Source organism: Alexandromys fortis, unplaced genomic scaffold, assembly GCF_014885135.2.
Source record: "Alexandromys fortis isolate MF-2015 unplaced genomic scaffold, M_Fortis_MF-2015_v1.1 scaffold_68, whole genome shotgun sequence".
In the NCBI taxonomy this organism is placed as follows: domain Eukaryota; kingdom Metazoa; phylum Chordata; class Mammalia; order Rodentia; family Cricetidae; genus Alexandromys; species Alexandromys fortis.
The window spans coordinates 1919465-1943934 of record NW_026067948.1 but is presented as its reverse complement, the minus strand read 5'-3'; the positions used below and the strand labels follow the sequence as shown (position 1 = coordinate 1943934).

The following is a 24470-nucleotide window of genomic DNA, read 5'->3' as shown; positions in this document are numbered from 1 at the left end:
AATATCTGGCCAGGTCACTTTATCTGCTGTGTTCTTTAGTGTCTCTCTACTAGTAAGTCCTTTGGTGGACATTAGCCTGTTGTTCAAAGATTCCCATAGCATCCTTGAGCCTGTGTCCCCATGCTTCTCCAAGGACCATCCTAGTTTGTTTGTTCTAGGCCATCTGCCTGGGTTTTCTCTTCTCTGTTTTCTGAGTAGTTATTTTCCTACATGAAGTGAATGGCCACACTCACTACCTGAAGGCCATACTCATTAAGGCAGCAAATATTTCCTTAATACTGTTTTCCCTGGTGTGTGACAGGACCATTGTAGAGATTGTCAGTCTGGGGCTAGAATTCTTATGGAAGGAAATCAGTTTGGTGCCCCCTCCCCTATGTGACTATCTCCTAACTAGCCGAGATGTTGGGTGGGGAGGTGTCCTAATGTTGCCCTGGACTCTGGTCCTGCTCATGCAGATTGGTTGTGTCTTCCGGCCCTGCTACCCCTCTATCTGAAATGAACTACTCTGTGTAAAGGTCGTGGGAAGGAATGCAACAGCCATGTTGAGTCTGGATGAGCTAAATTCATAATCATGTCATTTCCTGTCAGCATCATTTGGCCAGGTGTTCTGCATATGCTAGAACCCTATAAAACAGCAAGAAATGTAGTGGTCTTCCTTCCATTAAAGTGGTGTGATATCCTATCAGAACACTGGGAGTCTGCTTTGGGATAATCCCAGTAGGTTTTGCTACAAATTCCAAGTAGTATCCTTCCCCACTTCAGATAGATCCCCTATCACAAAAATATATACAATCATGTAACCTCCATGTGGAGATATTATGCATCAACCCCAACAGTTTCTACTCTGAGCTTCACTAGAGTCTGAGTGAAATTGCCATGCTAAGCCTTGTGTTTGGCATCAATAGGCTCATTTTCAGGACCCAATGAAACCTATTAGAACACCATGATTACGTGGCTGGACAAACTTGTGCAAGCAACTTTTCAACCATGATTGGCATGCTCCAAACCTTCCCAGGTTTGCCTCCTACCCTCTAGAATGCGCATGTTCTAACAAGGCCTCCAGAGTGCTGGCTACTGCCTGTTCAGCTCCAGCAGTGGAACAGACTGATGAAAAGTGCCATGGCTGTGCAGATGGTGCCGATCTCCTCAGACGATATTACGGCAGAGGGAAGAAGAGTTCACACAGCCCTAGGGCAGAACTGTAAATTAATATTGTTGAATCCATATAAATGTGAACTGCTTATGATTGTCTTTCCTGATTGAGATAGAAAAGAACAGATTTTTTTTCAGAAAGATGGCTTCATCCAAAAATCCTGAGGCTATATGAATCTGCTCCAGTAAATGTACCACATCTGGTACAGCAGCTGCGGAGGGACTCTTACTGGGGCAAGCCTGCAGCTATCTTCCTAGGCCCAACCTGTTTGTCTGGAGTTCAGACTAGTGAGTTAAATATTGATACAATGAGAAGAAATACCTCAGGAAAATTTCTATTTGTGAAGGTAATACTAATGTCCAATCTGTCTCCCACTCCCAGGATGAATTCCTAAATTTGATTTTCTATCTTGACTTATCAAGGAGGGAAGAAGTTGAAGACCTGTTGGATTATAGTTCTTACTTAGTTATTACTAAGAGCAATGCAGTTGTTTTACTGACTTCTTATTGGTTTTCCTGATTGCTCATGTGAAGATGAGAGAAGTGGCCATCAGTATACAAGCTGTAAGATTGGTAGTCACCACATCCAGTGTGCTCTATCCGTCTCTGCTTCCTTTACATCCTCTAGCTATGAGAGAGACCATAATGATTGTCTTTGGATTATTAAACCAGCTTCCATACTGTGCCCAGTAGTCCCATGAGCAACTATGTATTTACCTTCTGAAATCAAATGAACCGTCCACTTAGGGAAGACTATAGGAATCACACCTGTGCTGATAAATCTGTGGGATTTCTTTTTTCTCCTGCTGGACTTGGTTGAAAGCTGACTCCTTATGGAAACTTGGCAAAGTTTGATGAGTTTTATTGATACAGTCCTCGCCGTTCTGGTCATACAGGCTGGAGATTTTGCTGGCATAGCTGAGCAGTGCTCTGTTGGCAGTCTGGCGATTTCCCCTGTGGGGGCTGTGTTCTGCTAAAGGCTTCATAACTTGGTATGGGTCAGAGTTCCTTGGCTATCATTCAGATATAACTTTCATTACAAAAATTTCATTGTTTTGTATCTTGAAGTCATAATTCCCAGTGAATTTAATGATTCAAAATATATAACACCTTCTTCTATTCCTGGTCCAGAAAGCTGCCACATGATGCTGACGCTGGCATTGTTCCTTGGCACATACCGCATCCCCTTGTTCAGTCTGTCCTTTAGCTTTCTGTGGAACAGAATCACCTACTGGTCTATCAGTGATGCATCTGATATCTGTCCCAGCTGGTCCATGACTGTCTGATTCCTTTCCCTTTAGGCTATGTGACAATCTCGGCATTTTATGTCTGCTCAGTGTGTACCACCATTTTAGCCAAGATTCTAGGAGTCATCCTGACATGGAATTCACAGAAAACCATGTGGTCGCTGGGAATTGAACTCAGAACCATTGGAAGAGCAGGCAATGCTCTTAACTACTGAGCCATCTCTCCAGCCCCAATAAATCTTTTCTTATTCCATTTTATGTTCCTACCGCATTTGAAAAAAAAAATAGTCTTGGGAGTCCAGTGGCAAACCAGTTATCTAACGGCAGTGAATATATTCCATCTGTGTCTGGGGGTCTATGAATACAGACCATCTCAGACTTCCTAGGCTGTTACACCTGAGTCAAAGCTCAAAAAGGGGAGAGTAGGCCATGATGTGTGTGACCTATGACCTAATGCCCTAGAATACAGAGAATATGAATCAGACCCTGGTCACCTTATAAGACAGAGAGCACAGCACTGTCTTTCACCATGGAGCAAATTAAACACAAGCTGTGGACAGGGAAAGGAGACTTAATCATAGGCTCAGAAAAGCATGGGTTCAAGGAACTAGAGTTTCTTGGGGTACTTATCACAGTGTTTCCATCCTAATCATGACCACCATTGGTAGTTAAACCTTTTTCACACTGGGCAGTTAAGTTCATAGCTGGGCTAGCATATCTTCTTAGCATCTTAATGGAGTATTGTTGACGTTAACCTCTTAAAATCTATGGAGCCCACTGGCTTTATATCTGGCCTGTTAGCCAATCTCTGTTTTGCTTTTCTTTTTCTTTTATTTTTTTTACTATAGAGAAAATTTATACATTAGAAATTAATTACCAGACATATATGTATATTCAATTATTTCTAAAGTCCAAATGTCTTAAAAACCAAATTTTAAAAGATGATGTGTTTATTTATTCCACAACGTTTTGGCACATAGAATAAAATGTACTGAAATATTTTGCATTTATTGTCCTGATTCTCTAACAGCTACTGTGATTTTAGCAACATTTTGCATCTTAACTTTAAACTTATAATATTGCCAGTGAGCACCAGCCAATTACACTAGTGACCACTGTATATGCGGCATTGTTATGAAGGACGAGAGGACTTTGTAGTGGATACATACACCTGAAATCCTTGTGGGCACCCTTTTCTCCATATACGACTAGAGTTGCCATTCCAGCTAACAGGGGATGTTTTTTATAAATTTGTGATTGCACTTCACCAGACTCCAAAGGTAAAGGTTTCAATGATCTACCACAGTCCACAGGTACGCTCTGTAGCTGACCCTAACAGTGAGGTCATCATTACCTGCTAGGTAGCGCATGCTCTCTCTCAACCTGGAAACAAAACCTATCTTCTTGCCTCTGGAACAGACTTGGGTTGATTTCTAGAAGCATACAATCAGTGTGGGTATAAGATGCATAGTAGGAAGGTTCATTGTGAGAGGAAGAGAGAAGAAAGAAAAGAGGAAGGTGTCAACTTGTGTGAATGTCTGCTGAGGTTCCATCAAATTTGCTGCTAAAGGTGTCTCGGAGTTACGGTGGCCACCAGAATGAGTCCATGTCCGTGAATGTCTGGGACTTTATACTCCTACCTGCCTCGGTCACGAGCCGTGGGTTGTTTGAGGAAGACAGTCGATGTAACCTGTGAAGTCTGAGAGCCCACGCTTGCAGAGCAGAGGCAGGACTTCCCCGTGTGGACTCTGAGGCCAGTGGATCTTCAGATGTGAAGTCCACCAGAGGAAAGGAAGCCCAGGAACAAGCAGTGGACTGGGGAGAGGTAGGAACAGAGAACTCAGAAAGCCAGTTTACTCTGGCAAATAAAAAGAGCGGGAGAGAAGACAGGAGGCAGCTTCAAGGCAGTTTTGTCAATTTTAAAGAATAAGAAAAAAAAAGAAAGAAACAGTCCTGTTGGTTGGTGTAAAAGTGATTTCAGAAGGCATTTCTGGGAAGACATGGGGATGTAGTACAAGCAGGATTAAAAGCTGGACTTTGATAGAGGAAAAAATGATGCTGTGTTTTTGGTAAAAGGAAGTTAGATAGCGTATGTGCCCCGAAGAGAAGTCTGTGCACTGTGCCCCAGACAGGAGAGGCTTTGCAGAGCAAGACATGAAAGTGCAGATGAATATAGAGAGGGATAAAGTGGCAGGTGACGTCCAGGAGGTTTGTGGGAGAACATGGTTTGTCAGTCTCCCGTGTTGAGCAGAGGGGCTCACACTTTTCGGTTACCAATCCTTCTTTGACCCAGACATTTTCGTGTAGCCCAGTTAAAATAGTATATAACATAGGTGTGAAAATCAAATACTGACTGACAATAAATCATGGATAAATTTACCCTGAAACAATTTTTTGGTATATGTATAAATTTACCATTTATTAAATATGAAAGGGCATTTGAATGCTTAAGGATGAAATGAATGATTACTTTTATACAGTGAATTAATTCCCCAGCTGAATTTTGGTGCTGAAGGGTGTGGAACATCTTTGGTATTTTTTTAGGTTGGTTGATATTTCCATTTTCTGATTGTCCTGCTGAGAATGCCACTTTATGTTAATATGTGGTATAAAGTAACACACGTGTTTGGCGCCACTTCATAGATAGTTGGAAATTATTTCTCAATATCATGCCGAAATTCATCTAATAATTTTGTTTAAAAATCAAGTCAACAATCCAAACAACAATTTTTAAAATTTGAATTCTGTCATAATTCAATACAAAGATGTGATAATTTAATACTTAGATGCTGAGGAACTATGAGTGTGGGAATCCTTGTTTTTCAGAGCTTGACCGTAGGCCTCTACACAAAAGAAACAATTTTTGTGTGTGATAAGCGTTGTGTAGTCTTGAACCTGCTGTAGGTGTTGCAGGCAGCATTCATTGGCGTCGCGTGGGGTGACAAGTTCAGAGCAGCTGTGCACACTCTGAGTCAAGCGCTCAGGCCACGGAGACTTCTCACAGCACAACACCTGTGAGCCCTGCCAGAAACGCCTCAGGTTCATCACACACTCAATACTGAATGGCTGGAACAAGATGCCTTCGATGGGCAGAGCCCTGTAGACTCTAAGAAGGACAAGGCGGTGCTTAGAGCTGACTGACAGTGCGCAGCCTCCAATGCCTACAGGTGCTGCAGCGTGGGGAAGCTGCCTTCCCCAATGACGAACTTAAATTTTCTGTGCCTTTTTTCATTCGTTAATAAATGGTGACTGTATGCCTCCAAATGTGTTATAAAAAGTGAAAGGCATGTGACCCAGTTTCCCGGAGTTTGGATTCTTGTGAGTGTCCGGTTCTTGGGAAGTTTTAAGACAGATCAGAGTTGCCTGCTTGCTTACTTCATCACTGGGGTTTCCATGGGGCAGATTCAGGGCCAAGAGCAGAATCTTTGTCCAGTGCATCTGTGCCAGGAAACAAACAAATAGGATGTCAATGATAGTCTTTCTTGCTAAGTATTTAAGGTTTCCTTGTTCTATTTTTGACATGGTGTTGCAGTGAGAATGCTTTTCCTGTGTTGGGAACTGAGCACGGTCAGAACCTAAATTCACTCTCAGGTGTATGACTGACAGGAAGCTGGAGAGAGGGAGAGGGGAGGTCTGTATTATGTTGACAGTTGTGTTCTCTCAGTAGAAGGAAAACCGATTTTAAAATTGTGACTAGGGTGGAAATGGACATTATTTTATCTAAAGTGAGTCAGAGAGTAGCTGTGAAGGCATAGGATGCAGAGCAAAGCTAAACACGGGTGCAGGACACTCTCCCCTCCCCCCAGAGCCACCACTCTCTCCTGCTGCTGGTTCCCGGTGTGTTTTATAACTAATAACGGTGCATTGAAGTTTGGATAGGTGAAGATTTTTCGTTTCCTCCAATGTAAAGCAGCTCTTGGTTCATAAGCAATCTGCTTGGCTCAGCTACCCCAGTTAACTGACAATAAAACCCTTTTTGAAATCTTTTAAAAGATTGTGTCTCATACAGTTTAAGTTTCTCACAACATGGGACACTTTTGTGTTTGCTCACCTGGCTTGTTCAAACCAAGCACTACTTCATGATCACAAGAAGAAAAATTATTTTAGAAAATTGTTATGTTGTTTCCCTGTATCAAGCCTGCATCCAAATTACTCAATACTTTCTAGGTCTTGGGCACGCACAGAAAACACAAACACACACACACACACGTACATGCACACCAAATTATACACTTTGGCTTTGTGTTAAGAGAAAGTTACATGCCAAATGCAATGATGGAGTCCATTTGAACAGGGTGAGTTTAATAGAGGCATCTCGTGTATTGATTTATTGCTACCTATTATTGCTACAGATGCCGTCAATAAATGAGATGATTTTAATTAGTATATTTTGATGATCTAGATTTATCGCATTGCAAGGAATTGAGAGGCACGTTTATCTTTATAGCCTTGGTGCCTAGCACGAGACCTGGCAAACAGATGATGGGGGGGGGGGCTTTTATGAATGAATGAACCATGGAAGCAATTTAGCTTATTTTATTTTGCCACGTGGGTGGCCTTAAATCACTCTTTGAAAAGTGAGACAAATGAGAGAGAGAGAGAGCTGGGTGGATTTCCATGTCAGTAAATGCCTAGAGATGAAACTGAGGCCTATTATACCTGTTTACTTAGGCACCTTGTGTAATGATGACAGGAGAAGCCGGATGATGCAGGTTAATCAGAACCTCTTAGAAGCACAACTTCCTACCTGGGCCCACGGGCTCCCACAACGCCGATAAATTGGAAACAGACTAGAGAGGGGAGGCGTTGCTATTTTTCTTCTCTGTGCAGCTATCAGTCATCTTGTCAGTGCCCCTGCTGCTGCAGCCTCGCACACACGGAGATGTGTGTTTAATACGCAATAGGTGCAGTTCCTTAAAGGACGCTCTTCAATCACGGCGCTGTTAAAGATTTCATTATGGAAATGGAGAAAACCAAACACAGACTCTTATTAGGTTTGCAAGCCAGTGACGAATTGGCACACACAGGAAGCGAGCGACAGCCAGACAGGGGCCGTTATTGTCATCTTTATTTGCTTTGAGCTAATTTGCTGAGCATTGATTTAAAAGCTTTAGATAGTTTAAGAGGGGGAAATCACATATTCTCTCGGGGCATCTACCGCTCTGAGGAAATCTCTTTTTTCTCACTGACAATATGTAATAAGGAGACAAAGTCCTGCTCATTTTCACTTTGATGCTTTAGAAGTTCAAGATTGGTGTTATGTGGGATGGTAGCGGGCGGCGCATTCTCCTGTCTTGCAGAAGGCATGTGACCCCATGGATAACAAACACTCTTTGTAGCATGTCCCCGCAGAACCGAGTGCAATGCTGACAGGCGTGGCGCTCCCCTTGAGCTGAGCTTACGATCATGGGAAGATGTAAATCACCCAGGTGATGGAGGGGTTATGTATGCTGCCTCCACCATAACAGGTGACAGGGAGCAGAGAACCTACCAGTGATGAGCTGTTTAGCAGGGTCTGGAGACGCCTCCATAGATGGTGGAGAATTTGAAGTGTTAACGAGTCTCATGAAGTTTGAAAAGTCATGACGTGTGTCAGCCTTCTCTGCCCGGTGACTTGAGTCCTCAGTTCCGGGTGAGCTCACAGTGAATTTCCTTTCAAAGACTCCATGTTTCAGTGTTTACAGGAATATTCCTGGGGCTCAGGTGGGTGTTCGGTTTCATCACGCTGTTCATAATTCTATATGTTAGGGGACAAAAGTTTTTCTTACAGTCACTTAAGCCATGATCTGTTTGGAAAAAGTAAGTGACATCTTTAAAATATTTCAAAGGATAATATTCAGCCACTTGTGCTGAGTGGAGTAGGAGATGTTTTCGGGTGTAGCAGAAGAAACTTGAGAGACAACTACAATGGTCTTTTCCTCTGCAAAACTAGAAAGATGCTGCATTGGGACTCTGGCTGCTCTATCAGTGAAGAGATAACTTCAAAATGAAATAACTCCCATGAAACTTAGAATTTAGATTTTTTAAAACAGTATTCTATCTAAGAATTTCAGGATCATTGTAGCCAAACTACAATCAACAATTGACTGAAAACTATAGAGTAGAGAACTCAGTTTGGACACAATAGAACACAAAAGCTTTCACTGCTGCTGCCTGGTGTTTCACAAAACTACGTGGTTATTCGTGGCCCACACCACTGCTGTTGTTGTGGTTATTCTTGACCCACACCACTGCTATTGTTATGGTTATTCGTGGCCCACACCATGCTGTTGTTATGGTTATTTGTGGCCCACACCACTGCTGTTGTTGTGGTTATTCATGGCCCACACCACTGCTGTTGTTGTAGTTATTCGTGGCCCACACCACTGCTATTGTTATGGTTATTCGTGGCCCACACCACGCTGTTGTTGTGGTTATTCGTGGCCCACACCACACTGTTGTTATGGTTATTCGTGGCCCACACCACGCTGTTGTTATTGACTTTTCATATCTTGCTTGATTTTATAAACAACAGTGGAAATTTCTTGGTAAATATGATGTGGATAATTTTCACAACTTTCTGTGTGAAAAATGCAATAAATTCATATCCTTTTATCATAATGAGTTTATTTTCTATCATTTTATTTGAATAAAGGGAAGAGGAGATATTAGCTCAAATAATTCCTCTGTTATTCATCTCTCACTAGCCATTAAATTTCTGGTTGTTTTTCCAATGCTTGCTACTTAAAACATAGACTAAAAAGAAAATGCCATTTAAATACACCAAGTGAAACACATTTCAAAACATGAGAAACTAGAAGTCGTGTTTGCAGACCTTGATGAGCACCAGTGAAATCTCTGATGATATACAACATGCAGTTATTGCTGAGACTTTGCTATGTATTTTTATCTTAGAAAGTGAAGTCTTAAAAGAGAGAAAAGCCAACACTGCAGTCCACATGTGAGCATGAACTGGATGTCATCTGTGTGTGTAGTCATCTCTGCAACCCACATGTGAGCATGAACTGGATGGCATCTGTGTGTGTAGCCATCTCTGCAACCCACATGTGAGCATGAACTGGATGACATCTCTGTGTGTAGCCCTCTCTACAGTTCACATGTGACCATGAATTGGATGTGTAGAATGTACATACTCTAAGTGAGGCCAGACACTGGACCCCGGCCAGCATCGACTAGAACGTGTTCTGACATCTGTTCTCACTAATTAACTCACTTTTCAGCATTCCCAGTGGTAGGGTATTGGCAGCAGGACTTTTGATTGCTGTCTGTCACCAGGTTTGTAGCACATGTACATGCAAACACAGCCTGAGGTGGGTGCCATCATTCCTAGCAATGATTTCCAACTGTTTCAGAAACAAAGCTTATTCAACTAAATAGGAAAAAATGGCTAAAATGGCAGAGTTGTGTCTTAGACTCCTAATTCCTCTCCTTCATATTATGAATCTCCAATATTTAAGGCTAACAGTTTATTATTTCATGTTAATTCATTTATATTTAAAATACATAAGAAATTTAACAAATATAACACATTTTATGTTTACCATATAAGTGCTATGAATGCTAACGTGAAGATTGTTGTTCTTTATTAAGAAAAAAATGAATTCACCGCAATGATTTACACAGGCATCTTACCCAACATACGATAGAAACTGTGGGGTGTGCAATGGAGCTAACAGCAACCAAGCTGCTGAGATTTGTGATTCAAGAAACATTTATTTTAATGAGCGTGAAAGAAAAAGAGAAAGTTAAACAGTAATTATGATACATTAGAAGTTGCTGAGCTCTACGAAATGATCTCTCTCAGGGACCACGGACAGTTCACAGGCACACATAGGATGAGCAGGAAACTGGGTTTTGATGAAGTGACATTTGAATAAAGACTTTTAAGAGAATGAAGGACAAATGATGATTGACTCATAAGGAAGAGTCCAAACTGAGGAAATGCTACTGGCGCTGGGACACCCGTGGACTGGTGAGAAGCAGAAAGTGCTGTTATGTAGTGTTGATGGGGAGGGGACGGAGAAGACAGAGCCTGTCATTGGATGGAACGCTTCCTTCTCTCTGGTCATGGGTCTGCTGAAGTCTGCTCGGGATATGACTATGACTACAGGCACTTGTTTTCCTGCAGTTCTAGAGCAGGGAGTTCTAAGACCAAAGGGATGTAGAGATGGACCCTGGTCCTCCTCTCTAGGTCTCTCATGCTATCCTGTTCTTAATGAGTTTTTGCTTAGCACATCCTCCATGCATTCTGAAAAGCTCTGACAACCCTCCTTATCTCTTAAGATCCCTGCTCATGTTCTGTTTAGATTCATACCCCCGTAACCTCATCATTTATTATCTCTCTTTGTCTTTAATCTAGAAGCTATATTGGGGCCTGGTAGTGGTGGTTCATACCTTTAATTCCAGCACTTGGGAGGCAGAGGCAAGCAGATCTCTGTGAGTTCAAGGTTAGCTTGATTTACAGAGTGAGTTCTAGGACAACCAGAGCTATATAGTAAAACTGTCTTTAAAAATAAAAAAGAAGAAGAAAGGAAAGAAGGAAGGAAGAAAGGAAGGGAGGGAGGGAGGGAATGAGGGAGGGAGGGAGGAAGGAGAAAAATAAAAAAAAAACTATATTGAGAATGGGAGCCTTAGCACATAGACTCAGTAAGTACTACAGTTGAGTCTATAATCTTTCCCACCGCCCCCCACCCCTCACCAAAGCCACATGCTTCACACTGAAAGGTGTTCACCCCATTTCAACACCAACATCATCTCTTTCTAGCTAGCATCAGTTGTAAATTCAATGTCTCATTTACATAAAACCTAATTCTGAGGTGGCGAGACACTAGTTAGAACCCCACCTGAGGTCAGATTCAATTTAATCTGTGAAACAGGTTAAGTGTTTGAAATTTAATAGTGTCATGACACCATGTGTGGAGCCTTGGTCTCCTGCATGGCCTGTGCAAAGGGCCACAGCTGCCCTGACTTTGTGCATGCCATTGGGACCCCATGTCCCTAAAGCCGCATTTCCCTGCCCTCCTCCACCCTAGCCTGCTCCCGTGGTCTTTCTGCTGCATCGTCCAGTGTTTCTGAGCCTTGGTGCAGGGTTTCATGTGTGTCCTTCCTAAAGCTGAACCACTCAATAGTTACCTGTTCTCAGGTCTCTGACCATCGTTGAGTCTCTACTAGAGTCAGTGGCAATATTCAAAAGCTAACTACAGCTTCAGCGCCCGTCTTCGCTGCCGATTTCTCCTCTCCAGCTGTGTTGCTTGTTCTATATAAGGAGAAACCTCCTAGCTGTTTGTCCATTGTATCCCTTGACATCATCTATTGATTGGCTATTTTGGGGAAGTCGGGCTTTTTATTCTGAAAAGAAAAGATAGCAATGCAGCAGCAAAGACTTTCTGCTCACACAACTTCTACAGCCAGGTCCTAGTGGCCTGGGCTAAACAAAGTCAGTTCTGCTTATATTTTCTATTTGGTGTTCAATAAAAAAGATAAGCTCAGATCAAAAATGCCTGTTTATGACATCTAAAAGTGGAATCTGAGAGGTGCGATTGAAATAAAAACAGCTGAATAGATAACGAGAAATATATAGGTTATTCAGAACTGTAGTGAGCTAAAAAAAATAGAAACCAGAAAAGAATGGGGGATGTCTAATGCCAGAGTGTTTAAGTTCTGCCTCCACAATGCTATCATTTATCATGTCTATAATTCATGTCAAGTAATGTTCTATTTCTTCCCCTACATTACAGATTTTCGCAAAAGTGTCATGATATATTTTGCAATTATCTATGTTTTACAAACTAGATTAAGAATCAGAAAATATAAGCCACAAATGATATTGGGGTAGGAAAAAAAAACTCTGTCAAAAGAATAGAATCCACGGTTTGGGTAGAGACTTAATCTCCCAACCTACCTGAAGTTGTGACCCTTTAATGCTCCTCATGTTGTGGTGACCCCCAACTATAAAATTATTTCTGTTACTACTTTCTAACTGTAACTGTGCCACTGCAATGAGTCATGGTGCAAATAATCTGATACACAACACTGTGAAAGGGTCCTTCGACCCCGAAGGAATTGCGACGCTCAGTTTGAGACTCGCTGCTCTGAAGCCTCCCTCCCACCTCCTAGTGTGGCTGCTCCCCTGTCTGCCTCTGACCCCCATGCCTGCTTCAGTGAATTAACTTTTCCCTCTGCCTGCCTTCTCCTCCTGTGGGAAGCGGCTGAAGCATACTGTTTGCTTGCTCTGGGGTTTTTCCTTTCAAACTCTGAAAAAAAATTGGCTTTGTGTTTTTATTTCTGTTCTTAAATTATTTTAGTCATGAACGTAAAGAAGGGAACCCTGAAAAGGGGCCCTGGTTTCCCTGTATCAAAGCGATGTAATAAGATTTCAAGGAACCTCTTTCTGGGTCAGCAGTACATGTTCCCTAGGAAACTCGTCAGATGGAAACGGGATCCTAGGAGAGGTTACCTGCATGTTATACCAAGCACATCCGTGGGAAGCAGTCCGGGTGTGGCCTGACCATGCCGCACAGGATCGGTCTGGTTTCATACTCTTCCTGTCTTGGAATGTCTTTGATAATCCCTCCTTTACAACATGAAAACACTTTGTGAGGTTTGTGGCTGGAAATTGTGGGGATTTCTCTAAAACTGTTTTCCTCTTTTCCTTGATGGCACAGATCCTTTCTTTACCATTGGACAAGTATTTAATAATGGGCAGTTTTGAAGTGCCTGTGGTAAAAGCAAAAACCCCACAATTGCATCTCCGCGATCCCAGCTTGAACCTTCCTGACACTCCAAGCGAAAGTTCCGTCTGGACTCTTTCAGAACAAACTCTCCACTTGCTTTTTAGTTGTTGAATTTCTTGGCTTCTTCCTGATGCCTCTCTTTATGGGCACAGTTCCCAAGTCTTTAAGGCAGACAGTGACGGAGAGAGATACTGGACCTGTTGAATTATTGGGCGACTTTGTTCACATAGATATTTGCTGGCATTCTGTTGGAGAAAATTGTTGAGAGGTTGTCGCTCTTGAATTCACTTTGATAACTCCCCCCATTCATATTATCTACATGGCATTGCATTTGTGATCGCAGAGCAATCTGGCCTTCATAGTCTACCACGTATGCACATGGTTTGACCCTTCGGCTTCTGATACCATGCTGTTTTCTGATATTAGACCATCGTGGATGCACACTGGAGTGAAATGCATTTCTGGTGTGGTATAAAAAATAACTTTGTCTGCACCGGCAAGACTTCAAAGCCCAAACACCTCACAAATCACATCTGCAGTACACTGAAGAGTGCCCCCTCTTTCTACCCACCTCCCCTAGTGGTGTGGACTGTCCAGCCTCACGCCGAGGAGGCTCTGTGCTGCCCCCTGCTGTGAGAACAGAGAAGCACAATCATCACTAGAAAAGCTGTATGTGGTGGGGGTGGATAGGGAAGGAAAAGAGATTGGGTGTTCATCCTAGAGTTTAGAGTGTGCCATTTTTCATAAGTTGTGTCACACATTACACTCGGGAACCCTAACTGGCTTTGACCCTCAGAGTTAGAATAGTTCTTTTTTGAATAGTTGACGTGGATTCACAGAGACCCAATTGCTGCACTCATCTCTGCTTGGGGATTTGGTTGTAGACCCTGACACCATGCAGCTCCACAGATGCTTAGCACTGGGCAGGTGTCAGTTTCTGCAAAGTGTGCAATCTCTGCCATGTGGCCATCTGTCCCAAGGACAAGCTGCATGGACGGCACTGGCTTTGCAAGGTTCCAGCAGGGTGGCTGCGTCTCTGTCTCCACAGTGAGACCAAGCTGTGCTGGATGGAAGAGGCCTTGGGGCGCACACAGTGAGGAACCAGACCTCCTGACCTGCCGGCTAGATGAAGCTGCAGTTACAGAGCAGTGCTCGGTGCTTCATCACACCTGAGGACTCCAGGAGAGGAGGCCATTCATCCTCTGGTTTTGTTCACTATTTGTGGACGTTGTATTTACGAGCTTGTTGTTTATAATGCAGTAGCTGTTATGTCAACAGTGGCCCCATCCATGGTGTGCTGACCATATCTGATGACACTGGGTGTTGTGGGAGGTCCTTCTGTCTATGTGTTACTCTTATTGGTTTCCTCCTATAGCATGGGAGGAGGAAGGCAGAGTTACAGAGATGGAGCCACCAGAGATAGACGTGCTGAAATTTTGCTGGTAGGCCACGATTTCTTGGTGATGCATAGATTAATGGAGATGGGTTAAATTAATACGTAAGAGTTAGCCAATAAGAAGCTAGAGCTAATGGGCCAAGCAGCGATTTAATTAACACAGCTGCTGTGTGTTTATTTCGGGTCTAAGCTAGCCAGGCATCTGGGAGCCAACAAGCAGCTCCTGCCTTCACCAACTGAGAGTTGAAGTCCTGTGTCTGTAGGTCTGTGGTGCTCACACATTGACGGTGTTCTCTACACATATCTTACAGAGTATCTTTCCGTCCTGAGGTGACAAAGGGTTGTACTGAAGCAAGGCTCTGCTATGCAGGTACACAGTGCAATCTTCTAGAGAGCTTTGTGGGGATGTGGATACAACTCCATTTGTCTATGGCAGACATCTCCACTGGGAATTTTAAGGACATCCCAGGGGATCCTGTCCACACCGAGAGCTGCTGCTGTGGTCTTAGTCATCGGACCTCAGCAAGGACTTACCTGGGGAGGCTGCTGCATTGCAGCTGATCTAAAGGGGATGGCAGAGCCTCTGTGGGGCAGCAAGGCTGTCTGTCCGCAAACACTGAGAGTGAAACTGAAATGTCACCCCTGAGCCTTGGTCTCAGTTACTGATTTCAGTTATTTGAAGATTTAGGTTGCTTTCAATTGTATGGTTTTTCTTTTTCATCTTTTGATGTCCTTTATCCCGTATGATCTAATATTTAAAGTTGTAGAAATATTATAGATTTCAAGGTAATTTTTAATTATTTAAGTGCTTTAATAGCAAAGACTTTCTTACCAGTATTTTGAATAATTTTCTATTCAAGATTTTTGTTGCATATCCTACTCCCATAGATTTTCTGTTGAACGGTTCTCTGTGTGTGTGTGTGTGTGAGTGTGTGAGTGTGTGTGTGAGTGTGTGTGTGAGTGAGTGTGTGCATATTCATGACTCTAATGTTATCAGTTTATATTCATTGTGAACAATGTTCACAAATCTATGTCTTCACCAAAGTACTCTTTCAATGTCTCAAATGTGACAAGTGCATCTGTGCTACGTTTAATACAGTCCCGTGTGCACAAGTGCATCTGCGCTGCATTTAATACAGTCCCTGTGCACAAGTGCATCTGCGCTGCATTTAATACAGTCCCGTGTGCACAAGTGCATCTGTGCTGCATTTAACACAGTCCTGTGTTCACAAGTGCGTCTGTGCTGCATTTAATACAGTCCCATACTTCGTCTTGAACTTGACTTGAGTTGTGTGTCATGATGTTTAATAACTTCAGTATCACGAAGCAAATCTACTTAAAAGTTTACACGTGTGCTTTGATATATGGGCCTTTATGGGCAGCTTTTTTTCTATATGTAACTTGAAGTTAGAATTCGCTTTTGCAATTTTCCATATGGACAATCTATTGTCTAGTGTTGCTGACCAAATTTTTGGTTTCTATTATCTGGTATTTCACCATTGCAGTCAACTTGGGAATAGCTCCGGGTGATTTGTGTGTCCGTGTGTGTGTTTGTGTGTGTGTTTGTGTGTGTGTGTGTGCCCTTTTAATTCTAGTCAGTCTGAGTGCTTAACCTGAGGGAATCTTGTTGTTATTGTTGTTTTAAATTTTTAATTAAAAGTATGTGTTTGCATGCACGTCTAAATGGTAGTATGTGAACATGAATACGGGTGCCATGGAGGATAGAAGTGAGTTTCAAATCTCCTGTAGTTGTTGTTACAGCTATTGTGAGCTCCCCAGTTTGGTAGTGGGATCTGAACTCAGGTCCTCTGCAAGAACAGCAAGGGCTCTTAACAGCCATCTCTCCAGCCCCAGACGTGAGATTTTTTTTATTGATTTTTACTGAGCTCTACATTTTTTCTCTGCTCCCCTCCCTGCCTGAGATTTTATTTTAGTCTTCAGGATATCACAGAATAAATTCTTCTCTGTACTTTCTTCCTTAGGGCAGTCTCAGCTTTTCTTTCTTCTTACAGTATTAATTATTCTTGTTTGATTCTGTTAATAAATTCATTTTATCATAATTAGATCAAACACATAGATTTACTTTGTGAAGAATTAACATCCTAATCTAAGTGAATTCTCCTGGTGATGGCTTGAGGTTTCTGTTGAAATTACATTATGCACTGAGTTGCTGATCTGCTCAACTTCCAACCCTTAAGTTTCTACTTGCTTTTGAGTTTTGATTGGTTAGAAACTTCAGATGAGCAGTGAGTGTGGGCTGGCCTTGCTTCTAATGACGTCTCTCCACACCCACAACCCCAGGGGACAGGCATTGTGCAGTTTGTATCTCTTTACCGCACGACAAGATCTTTTTACCGCCAATCTTCCATTTCGCTACAAGTGACAGTATTCTTTCTTACTTAATGCTTCCCTCTGTGGGTTGACGTGATCATATGTTTATAGTTCTCCTGTGATCGATTTCTATAAAGCATTAAGTTAATGACTTGTTAAAGACTCTTCTCACCCTTGACGTGAGGCATCTTACTTAGACTCGATGCTTATGTACCTCGCTGCAGTCAGTTGCTGACTTCTGTCAGAAAAATAACTTTTCTGCATTCTCAAATGAAATTGCTTTTCATTTACAGTCTTTTTTTACCTATTTAATATCACATTACGTATTTTACCTCAGATGAATTGGCAGTATGCTCCTCATTATACTTTGGAGAAGAGGATAATAAGATAAAAATGTTGCCGTAAATTTTGAATTCTGACTCCTTTTCACATGAATTATAATACATATATATATAATATAATAAGCTAGTTCTTTCAACATTTCCAACACATATTTCTCACTCATCGAACATTCAGAACAAGTGCTCCTTGCAGGCAGCCTGCCTGCTGTCCAGACTGACCGCCTTCTACATTGGCTTTCTGCTCTCCTCAGTATGTGGTTTCCAAGCTCACATGCCATAATTCATTGCAATTAGCACAGGGAATCACAAAACACTTCTGATCAAAACCCCTTGATTGAAACTGGGACTGGAGAAACTATAAAGAATTCTGAGGAACAAAATCTAGTTGTCTAGTTGGGCACCAAGAGAGGGAGTGAACTTGAGCACTTACCCCAAAGGGAACAGACTATATTTCTAAATCTACTACAGAAGATTTTGCTTTCCCCACAATTTATTTAATCCTTTTAGAAATAAAATATCAGTCAGTAGCAAGCAAAGGACTCTCTTCCCAAAGGCCCTCCCGAACTGTGCGTGCCCCCAGCCTGATGGTGATGGCAGATAGAACCCTCACACCATAATCCTGCCAACTCCCTATGCAAAGCCCTCCCTGTCAGACGTAACAGATCCCACCGACTAGAGACTGGCTGTCTTCCGCTTACTGTTTTCTTCAGAGCAGTGAGCAATTGACTGGAAGCAACTGCAGTCAATGCAGTTTCTGCAAGATGCTTGCAAGGCAGACTGTCTGTCACCCACCCCTGGAGACTCAAAATGATTCAGAGGCAAGAGGGGAGGAAAAGAGGGATGAGCAGAAAGTGTGTGGGCTTGGCGTCTGGAGAAGCAGGATCGGAAGGCCTTGTGTGTTGCTCATCAGAGGAGGAACACACTGCTGTGTTTATGCTAACACGTCAATCTGGGTCCATACAGTGTGAGCTATACAATGAAGCCTAACTTGCTTAGGCATAAACACAGCGTAAGAGATTCATGTTAAAAGATGAATGAGAAGGACAGTGGCCAGTGGAGTTTCAAAGGACAGAAAATAATCTCCTATACGGATGTGTCATTTGTGAGCCTGTGATATGGCTTATCAGATAAGAGTGTTTGTAGCTAACCCACTGACCTCATTCCATCCCAGGAGCTACTTGTTAAAGGTGAGAATCAAATCCTGAAAGTTGTCGTCTGGCCTCAGTACCTGTGCCATGGCACACTCACAGGGGCACACACAACAACTGAAACACAATTAATAAAAACTCAGGGTCAGAAATTGGGGTCCAACCTGAAGATCTGAAAAGCAAAACAGCCAGCCACTAGCTCTTACCTCCACCTCAATCCAAAAATGGCGATCCTGCCTCCAGGAATCTCATAATGAGACTGTGTCTGAGAGCTGTCTCCCCCTGTTTTACGTCTCTAGGCATGGGATTAAAGCCATGCACCACTGGGATTAAAGATACGCACCACCTGATTTCTGTGGCAACTAGGGTGGCTACTGGGATTAAAGGTGTGTGTTACCATAATCCGGTGTGTAAGGCTGACTGGTGGGACTGCTTTACTCTCAGATCTTCAGGCACTCTTCATTTATTAAAGTACAATTGAAATGTCACTACAAGCAATTAATTAACTAATTGGCTGATTAATCTGATAATTCAATTTTAAGATGTTATTTCCAGTCTGGGCATCAAGCAGGAACTTCCGTGGGGCGGTTGAGTTTTAGCCTCTCAGAGGACACAGTAAATCGCCGTGTATAATGCCTGTATCTGCACTTGTCTGTTCTAGTCATGCTTGCCTCAAAGTCCTCTGTGATTCCTCTGCTCTTCGATATCTCCATCTTGTCCCCAAGATGTTCCCATCCTCATTTCTCTGTTTCCGTGCACGTTCCTCCACAGCTAATGTGACCCTTCTTCTTCATCCCAGATGTGGTCACGTAACTCCTATACTCGGAAACTGATTCCATCGTTCTAAGTCGAGTCTAACTTTCAAGTCCTGTTCCAAGTCTGTCCCATCATGCACCCCAGCTGTTCTTCTTACCCATAAAGTCTTGCTGGTCCTGCCTTCATCTCCGTTTCTGGCACTTTCCTATCATCTTGGGCTTTCATACTTGGTTACTCAGGTGTTAGCATCCTCATCCCCTCTTAGCTAAGCCCAGAGCTGCTTGAGGGCAACCGTGTATCTTTGATTCCATTTTATCACCCGAAAGAAAGAGATGAAGCACTATAGAATATTCTAGCTATAAGACATTTGAATGCTTATTCCATAAACACCTCCATTGTAGGTGAAGCCTTTGCATATGGATAGGTAAAGGTCCTGAGGCTGTTGATCAATATTTAAGAAGCAGTTCAACAAATGTCATGAAGTGTAGCATATGCTAATTCACTCCCTGATTCCGAAGACATCACCCTGGCATCACTGATACAGGGCTGAGAAGAGGGACGTGGTGGAGTGGTTCTCACCAGGTAGTTCTCACACGTGTGGAGGACACTGAGAGCAGACAAAGTAAGACGTAACAGTGTCAGGAGTGGTGCCTGTGACAGTTTTCCAAAACTTCTTTTCACCTTATTTAACTGTGTGTGTGTGTTGTGTACATGTGTGTATGTGACCACATCCATGCCTGCTGCCCAGGGAGGTCAGAACAGGGCATCAGAACCTCTCGAAAGCCCAAGATGATAGGAAAGCACCAGCAAGAATACCTGCCAGGAAATCCAGGGGCGTGTGAAGTGTTTCGAATCTGCATTCTAACTCTCTCCCCTCCCTCCCTCCCTTCCTCCTTTCCTTCCTCCCTCCCTTCCTCTCTCCCTCCCTCCCTTCCCTCTTTCTTCTTCCTCACCCACCACTCTGCCAACCTGCAATGAGCCATGTCCCTGTCTCTCATCACTTACTCTCTCATGGCACACTCTCAGTCCCTTCATCTCCCTGGCCTTGTAATGTGCTGGTGACATTTTATTTCAGTTTTCTTTCTCCTTTACACATCCAGAGAGTGAAGCAGGATCCAGGACCTGACTGTGGAAAATCTCCAAGATCACTGTCCCTGGACACATCTAGCCATCCCTTCTCTCCTTACATAATCTTCCATTATGTCTGAAACTCACAAGGAGCTAACATCCTCTGTAAATACTCTCTCTTTCCAGAATGTCGTTTCTTATTCAGGATGCCTCATTATCTACCTTCGTTATGTCCACCAGGTCAGCACAGAACAAATCGTGCCTTTGTCACCCTTGAGCATTGCTTCCTATCAGTACCCCCACTTCTTTCATAGGTGTCCTGCATCTCCTTGTCTCTGAACCTCTTACCATTGGTGAAGGCCTCTCATTACAAAACAGGTTTTTGCAAACCCAATCCCCTAGGGTAGTCCTGTCAATCTGTTTCCCATACACCAGTACACTGGTTATAGTTGAGTGGAGGAAGAGACCACCCACAGTTGCCCTGGAATGCTCCCAGAAGCACTCACTGCCAGTGCTGCCTATATTAAAAATTCAGAAATGACTCCATTTGCTGCGTGGCCTCCCTCAGACAATCAGGAACTGCTTGCTGCTCAGTGCCCCTGGTATCACATCCACTCCTTGTGTTCACAGCATCCCATTTATCCACTAAGTAGTGGCTCATAAAAAGGTAAATTAGGTTGTGTTGGCATAGTCCTTGACATTCCCTTGTCCTCACCCTCAACCCTAAATTTATGTGGTTCCTGCCTCCTGAGCTTCTCACTAGGGTGGTGGCTGTGGAGCCTGTCGCTGGGGACCCAAGAGATTGGAATGTAGAAAACCCAAGCATCCTGCTGCCCTGGGGAGTCCTCACACATGGCGCGCTTTTAATTTAGAAGGGAAAACTTGTTAAAAACCTTTTGTGTTTCAGAATGTATTGAATAGAATGGGAAACTATATTTTAGCATCGCATTGAGAACCAAATCCTCAAATAAGACCATTCAGAAATAATGATACTTACTGTATGCAAAGTGTGACCCTACTAAGTACTGGGGAATCAACATTCAGTGCTTTCTGTGTTCATCTGCTCTCTACAGACAGGCAGAAAGAGAAGAAACTTATTCTTTTTAGAAAGGGATATAGTTCTATAGTAGCATAATAGAAAAGGAATTAAGTTTGTGTCAGGTCATAAGTATATCTTAGGGTCACTGAGTTGTCTGACGTCTCCCAGCAGTGAGGTGTCTCCACCTCTGTGTGCATCCACATTTATATGGTTTCAGTATCTTATTCCAAAAATGGCCCCCTGTGTCTCTGCCATCACTTTGCCTCCATCTGTATATGGTCTGGATGAATTTTCATTAAGAGGAAGATAGCTCGCATGCCTTTCTCTCACAAAGCTTGCTATAATTATATTTTAATCTATTTCTGTGTTTGTTTCCTCCCATAGTCTGTATCCTGCCAGAAAACAGCAACTTTCTGTTATTAAATTTGAAGTCACTAGCATCTAGAGCAATCCCCAGTGCATACCAAGGGATAAATGAAAATTTTCAACCCAGATGAAAGTGTTACAAGTATAAAGGAGAGAGCCCTTTCGAGGTTACACTGTTTATGATTTATGAATCTCCTATACTATACTTCTCTTATCAGGCAGAAGCACAAAGACCAACTTCAATATAATAAGTATATAATAAATGTTCAACTATGTCACCAATACACACACATGTGTCCACAGAACTATACATATGTTAAACCTGTATTAAGTATAATACAGGTAATATAAGCATTAATTATATAGGCATATGTATGTAACTGAATTATATTTCAGTCAAAATACTAAAGCAACATCACCAAATTTCAGTACTTCTGGACAGATCCCTGACTGCCCTGAACCATGACTTACAGTGATTGCATCAGAGATCATATGACCAATGAAAATGCTCCTAAAAGAGCCCTGAGGCACCAGACACTCTGTGTCCTGCTGTCTCAAACAGGAAAACCAAGCATTCAAACACACAAGTTCCTGTTTAAGGCTAACAAAATCATTAGTTCCAGAAGCTCTCAGCTGTGTGGCTCATCCCTAAAGCGAGGCCCAGAAGCTGGCCCTGGTATAAAACAATTTCTGTCGGGAGACTGACTTTTCCCCAATGAGTAATTTAGGACTCAGCTTCTTTTTCCCATGTGAACTGTCTTATATCTTGGCAGAGGCATAGTATTTCAATAATTTATATAATTTTGAATATAACACAGTTAATGCCAGAAAAGCAATTTCTTTGATATTGAATTATAAGAGAACGCACTTAGGCCACTGTGGCTAATGACCTGGGGGCCAGTGGCATGGAAAATTACCTTTTAACCCAATTTCATAGAGGCTCTGTGCGTATAGCCATCAGCACTGCTATCTGTGGGCATATGGTTGCTTGATAACGCTTGGTTGTAACATAAGAAAAAAATACAACTCATTATCTTTGTGAAAAGGAGATAAGAAAGATCACAAAAACTGTATAGGAATATTTGTTTTTGGAAGCAGAAAATTAACTGGAACCATGGTTCTATCACTCGTGTTTCTGAATAAACTCCGTTCCCTAACACTTTCTTAGGCAATGCTCTAGTCATGTCTGGGGTCGAGGCACACACTCCCTGACAGGTGAGCCACACACCAGTGTATAGTGCAAGTGTTGCTTTTATAAGAAGTCAGATGATTGTGATGTGCAAATGGGTTCTTGGGTCTTCCAGGGTGAAAGCTGTTGAACGCTTCTATGAATTTAAGAGACACAGGAAGCTATGACTTCCCAGCTGCGTCTAGACCATACGGGGCACAGAGCATATGATGAACCCTTTCTACACATAACTCTATAGGTGCTGTTTTTTTTCTCGGAGAATGGGAAGATTCTGCAATGAGGAATAGTCTCGGGTGTGAAGGTCAAGGGTCTTCTGTTAGAGCAAGGTTCTTCTCATAGCCACTGAAGGTGCAGTTTGAGTTGATGTCAGGCTAATCCTGCAGATAGTGCAATGAGGTTTGTAGAGCACAAAGTTTCAAGTCAGAAGAACACTGAGGGTTCTAGTTTGCTCTCAACTGCTGAGACTGATCAAAAGCAACTTAGGAAGAAAGGGTTTATTTGGCTGGTATCCCCACGTCACAGCCTATCCCCAAGAGAAGCCAGAACAGAATCTTATCCAAGAGCTTAAAGGAAGCAAAATTCAAGGAAAAACAGTCTTTTTGGCCGTCTCTCTACCTTATTAACAGACTCATGCTTAGCCAGCTTGCTTATGGAGTCTAGCACTGGGTGCCTAAGGATGGTACCACCCAGAGTGGACTGGGTCCTCCTACTTACCTTAACACAGACACATCTGTAGGCCAATCTGATGGAGACAATTCTTAACAAAGGTCCAGGTGATGGAGGTTGTGTCTGGTTGGCAATAAAAGCTAAGCAGGAGGACCTAGTTAGATTTCCTTCTTCAGATGGAAATCATGAGTGGTTGCTGGTCTGTGGTGTAGCATCCTTCACTGGGGAGCTACAGCTTAGTCTGAAGATGAACTCTGTGCACCCCACTTCACTAGAAGTACTTTTACTCCCAGTGAGAGTGATCAGCTCTGACCAAGTCACCTCTGGGCATCTATTTCTGGAGTCTCTTCTCTACAGCCTATATTCACAGACAACACTCTTCTGCGGTAGTTTCATATGCCATGAAGTCAAGCAGCATAAACCTTCCAACTTGTGTTAATCTGAAAACCATTCCAAAATTGAATGCATACAAATAGCAAGGACAGTTTGTCTTGCAAGCAAAACTACAGTCTGAGATCTTTGGACCCAGCATCCACAGCCTCACTAGGCTGAGCTGGCTAATTTTGACCTCAATAAGATGTAAACCATCACGGGCTATACCCCTGATGTCTCAGAATCTCACCATGTGGCTTTCACTTGTGGCATCTCCATGTGCTGTCTCTAGCTGGGTAGCTCCAGGGTGGTCAGATGAACTACACAGTCTCCCAAGCCCCCAGGAATGAGTGTTCTTGGAGAACAGGACAGGAGACAAATGCCATTACTTTATAACCCAGTGTGGAAGTCATTCAGCTTCCAGATCTCCTTTTGGAATCATCAGTAGCAAACCAAATTCAGAGCAAACAGAGTGGAGATAGATGGAGCCCATCCTTAGGGGAGGGGCTCTAGGAATCCATGGCCTGTGAGTGTATAGAAATATTAGGATCTTGGGCGCTGAGACTTCTGTTCAGTGACACACGCTGCACCAGCTACCAGCCCTTCACCCTTGCGGTAGGCACCCTCTGTCAGGCACTTTGCCAACAAAAAGAAAGGCAGAGAGCC

The 24470-nt window shown here is 42.8% G+C and overlaps 1 protein-coding gene across 1 annotated transcript in view; it reads left to right on the top strand.

Moving 5' to 3' along the window:
- Positions 1 to 24470, top strand: part of Negr1 (neuronal growth regulator 1) — a 661063-nt gene that overhangs the window by 363938 nt on the left and 272655 nt on the right. The window lies entirely within an intron of this gene.